We start from the raw sequence: 5,782 nt of genomic DNA on the forward strand, positions 1-5,782 counted from the left end.
AAAACCAAGTAAATTAAATTACTTTGTTTTAATTAGTCAAGAACTTAACGTAAGTTACTTGCATAGTTTAATTATAGTCGCCGACGGAAAGAAGTAATTACTTCTCTCTCTCTCTCTCTCTCTCTCTCTCTCTCTCTCTCGTCTGCAATTGTATTTTTTACTCTCTCCGTCTATAATCTAGATTTTTGTCTTGATTAAGCTTTTTATTGTTGTAGGCTTCCAGAAAAAATTCAAGATTACTTTTCAATTTCTATTACATTACCAAATTTACTTTTTTTTAATTTGTTTTGTAAAAGAAGAGCCGATATATATTTTTTAATTGTCATTACTAAATAATTTTATAACTCGAAACTTAAAACAGTTATTTAATAAGAATTGAAATTTGAGCAAAAATAAATGAAGGTGAAATTTGATAATAAAATTTCGCTTCTATCAAAAAAAAGTCAGATTGCAGATGAAGGCTTAAAAAATAAACTAATTTCTTAAAATTTTGTTCTAAACAGTAACGATTTAATTATTATTATTCGTAAGTGTAATTCATAGGTTATAATAATTTGCAAATAACAATGATACCGATTTATTTTTTAGATAGATATGAGACTAACTTTACTAGCTCTCTTACTTAAAATGAAAAATTGTATCAATAACTCTTTCTTAGAAAAATAGAAATCTTCACATTAATTAACTTTAAGCATGCAATAAGAAACGCACTTTTTCATATTTACACCGTTTCTTTTACGCGAGAATTCAATAAATCAAAATAACGCATTGAAATCGACAATCAGAAACTCGTCTCTCTCTCTCTTTTTCTCATAGGAAGGATGCAGGACGCATGTCATCGATTATCTAACATTTCGCGTCTACGTTCACATGCAGCGTTGTCTCGCGAACGAGGCTACGCGTAATCTGGATGCGGTAATCTGGAAACTAGGTTGCGTCAAACCCCCTTTCTGTAAACGGAAGCGCACGGCTTATTAAAGTAATCGATACTAAAGACGATATCTCTGCCTCTTGATAAAGCGGAAGCTTCTTCCTCCCCTTTCCTCGTTTATAAAAAGAAAGATACGAGTGCACGCATGTACATATAATGTATGTACGCATACACAGCGAAAAAGAAGCGTAATTAAGTTACATCACGAGTAAAAAAGCTGTACCACGGAAAAAAAATGTTGCTACAGCTAATTCTGATTAGCTGAAATTGCATTAGCTACTATAACTATGAAATAAATATGCTAAATAAATTTGCTAATACATACAAAGGATTTGCTGTTGTAGCTAATATAAGAATGTGATAGCAAAGTATGCATATCTGTTACAGATCAATTTATTTAGCAGCATGAAGTTAGTTATCAGTCAGTAAAAGAAAATTGTTTCTACCACAGCTAAATATGTGGTTTGCTGAAACTGTACTTGCTATCAAATTGTCTGCTACACAGAAAACGTTTGCTGCAATGATCAATAGATCGACATAATAGCAAAATGCTTGTCTCTGTTACAATGATAATATTTAGGGCTCACAGCTAATGGAAATTAGACCTCGCAGATACGACGTTAGGAATCCATATATGTTACGATTGGAATTTAACTACCATACGCAAATTTTTACTGCAACTAATCTTTTTTTTCCGTGATATTATACTACAAATTCCCGAATCTGACTCGACTTAATTCAGTTGTTGCCGATTAAAAATAGAGTGATTTCTATTCACGAGTCAGTAATCAGAGTTGATTAGGACTTTGCTGTGATTGGTTGAATAATAGTCGGGAGTCCAAGTCAATAGTTGAGTCACAGTCAAGAGTTTGTAGTGTGATTATGGCTTAATGCGATCTCCAAGGCGTCGTCGCGAGGCATTTTCCGCTCTGAAAGTAAAGCGAGAGAGATTAGATTATTCGTGTTCGATAATTTTCCTCGAAAGTGTAGTTACGCCTCGCGGGATCGACCGTGTAGTGTAAACAAGAAAAGAAAGCATCGATCACTGTGAAAGAATAAAAAAAATTGCCCTAACTTTCTCATTAGTGTTACATCGTGATATAACGGCAATTTTATTTTTATTTATAACCAATATTATATTGCAATTTTATACAATATTATATTTTTCTACTTTTAAGTAGTATTTTTTGCTTCTATATGAAGACATAATATCTCGTTCATTACACACTATTTTCATTTTCATTGTAAAAAATCAAAGAAACGAGCCATAAGTTAATATACTATTTTTTAATATTTTATCTTCCTAAAGTGAATGCTTTCTTTTCCAAAGTGTGTTTCAATGATGTTCGAAATGATTCACAGAATATCAGAGAAATAAAAAAAATCGCTCCCTTATTTGATTGATCCTCAGGTCACATGTGTATTTTTCGTTGAGTTCGCATCATCCAACTCGCTTCTTCATTTTACGAGTTACATATACAGGGTGTCTCGAAATTCGTGAATCAAAATACCGGAGCAAGAAAATTTTCGAAAAATTAAATAAAAACACATTATGTACATTTTTATTTCAAGCAGTAATTCTTAAGATAAGGGCTTAAATGTAATTACATATAGATTACGTTTAGATGGCCACCTGTCGCCATGAATCGCACGCATTTCAGTTTAAACGTAATCTATCTAAATGTAGTCCATAATTAATCATATTTATAACCTTACCTTTATTATGTCACAAATTATTGCTCAAGATAAAAATTTACAAATAACATTTCTAGTTAATTTTTTGAAAACTCTTATTACTATTTTGATTCGCAAATTTCGAGATATATTGTACATATGTATTCCACATAGGACCTAGAATGGTATCAGGTATCTATGTTAGGATTATTCGACCTCGCTATAACATTCACGAGTTAACATTAATGTATCGCGTTGCCTTGATCTCTTTTATTCGTGTTCCACTCAACTATAGCGCGCAAACATTTTGTGCTATTTTCATATCTCGTCTGCGAGAGATATGATGTTACAGAAATAAAAAATTAAACACTACATAATTAACGCATTGGTCCGATTAAGTTACTTACTCTTGTTCTTGCAAAATGGATTACTATTCGCGCTCGCTAGATGCAATAAACTTCTCGAAAACTTCGGCTAAATATAATATTTGTATGGCCTGCCCTTCTTCGTGTAATCCCCGTATATTTCTATCGTTATATTTGTTTTCAGAAAACATTTATTCAAGTTTCTCACAAAACGTGACATTTTCTATTCATGTTATGCGGACGAACCATTGCATTGAGTCGAGAGAACTCCAAGCTTTCTTCTTAGCTTTGTATTTTAATGCTGATTCTCTTGATATCTGGAGTATTTAAACATAAGAGATTCGAAATAGATCAATTTATAAATATTTTTAATTGTTAATTAAATCTCCGCTGAAATAAATTCGCAAGTAGGTTGAGGATGTAATTCTTTGTATTGTGAATTAGCTTTCAATGCTCAACAAGAAGAGCTTAAACGGATCAATTAGAAGTACAAACAAAAATATCTGATTCATAATCGACACGTGATTAAGCTTACAAGGGAAAAATGAAAGAGACAACAATTTGATTATGTGGATGAACAACAATATTATTTCACAATATTATTATAAACAATATTATTATAAAAGATATACTATATACGTGATATATGTATCAAAAGCTCAAATTTTCTTTCTCTTTTTAAAAAAATTTAATTAAAAAAATTTTTTACGATTTAGCATCCTTAAAAAGAAAGAAAATTTACAAAAACAGTCTTTTCTTAACATATCAATCAGTTAAAAATTAAATATACACTCGATTTAGATTGCACATCATTGATAACGGGCAAAAGCAAAAAATAAAACAGGAAATTCGTGTCGTTCGACGTGCAAGTGTCACGGTGAAGTAATTTTTGCTCAAGCGTGAACAAGCGCGTTATTATGTGAACCTCTTAGAAGCCAACCGATCAACTCCTTTTCTGCACAGTAAAAGACATTTTGCATCTGTGTTAAAACTGTTCTTTGTTATTGTAAAATTTTTGAGTTGAATTTTTAATATGTCCGAGTGTTATTAATTTAACACAAAGTGATTGTATTATTCAAATATTTTGGAGATAAATTGATATTGACATTTCTTAATGTTAAAATAATATAATTTATAAATAAATAAATAATAGAAAAATAATATCTAATTTCTCAAAACATAATTTATGCAAGACAAATGAATAAAATTTACACGTTAATTTAATATATAGCATGTTTCGAAATATATAACACAATGAAAGTTTATAGTTCATGTATAAGATTTTATTATAAATGTTACTGAAGAAATATGCTTCCAAATTGTGCTATAGTGTTATAATTTTTAATGTTAATTTTTTACATAATATTGTATAATATTATATAATATTACATAATATTCTATTCTAATTTATTCATATTTGTATTAAATTAACACAAAAATTGAAAATGAGTCATTTAAGACATGGTAAAATATTGGAACGTAACAAAAATTTTACACAAATTAAATTATAAAAGGTAAAAAAAATGTACTCTGTCGCAATAAAATTAGACAATAAAATTAGATTGCAAATTTTATTATCAATCTAATATTAAAATTATGTTTATTAAAATTAAATAATTGGTAAAAAGTGTGGTTTAATCAAGCTAACTTTCAAGAGTAGTAGCTCATATCATGAGGCACGCACTTTGCCAATTGTAATCGCTAGATAATAACTGTAGGTGACACAAGGTAACGCTGAGGTAAGCGCAAATATATAGAAACTTGAGTGTAATTATTCTCATTCTCGTCACATAACCTTCGCGCTCTGACTTAACATATACCGCTAATCGTATGATTTAGCTCGATTTATGATGGTACATCATAGCTCAGTCGAGAAAACCGAAAAGTTTGTGTGTGAGTCTTCAGATAAATGAATAATATTCATCATGTATTCTAATGCAAGGCTGTGATTCTTTTTTTTATCGCAAAAAAAATTAACGTCACATAAAATGATGTTCTCTCGCGGCTAATTTGAAGAAATATTATAAGGTTTCACATTTGCCTTCATCATTTCGATAATAATATTAATTGTTAATGATTCTTTAATCGCGAATTAAGTATTCAACATCAAGTACACACAATTCTTTCTTTGAAGAATCACTAAAAACAATACAATCATACTGTAAGATTTGTATATGTATAACCGAAAGAGTATCCACTTAAAGACCATATTCTCATTAACAGTGGCAAAATGACTGCTTAGAAGGAGAAACTTGGAGACATCAAATCTCAATTTAAATTCCAGCAATATCAAGAATGCCCGATATATATATATTTTTCTGAATATTTTTCTGAATACAACCAAAAATATCAAAAACTCTCTGAAGAGTCATCGATATTACTCTTATGATTTACAATATCATCAGTGATTAAAGAAAAATAGAGCGTTATTGACATTAAACGTACGATATTCAAGATATACAAGAATACGATAGCTTCTCAAATATAATATAATTTGATTAATATAGTTTGATTGATATATAATCATTAACGCTTTAGATTTTTTCAAAAAATAATTACCAACAATTTAGATTCAGAGTAACTGATGTTAATATTTTTGATGGTACACATATTCAGAGAAATATGTCCTTGTCAGGGCGTTCTTGGCACTGCCGAAATTCATCGAATCTATGTCTCAGAGTTTCCCACTACTCAGCCACTTATTCTAGGCAGCATTTATTCTATCACTGAGCCACACAACAGCTCCTATGTTGATATTTACTCTATTGTGCTTACTTATACATGTCAGTTCGGCCAACCTGACAATACATTC

The sequence above is a fragment of the Atta cephalotes genome (genome assembly GCF_000143395.1).
Source record: "Atta cephalotes unplaced genomic scaffold scaffold00002, whole genome shotgun sequence".
NCBI lineage: Eukaryota > Metazoa > Arthropoda > Insecta > Hymenoptera > Formicidae > Atta > Atta cephalotes.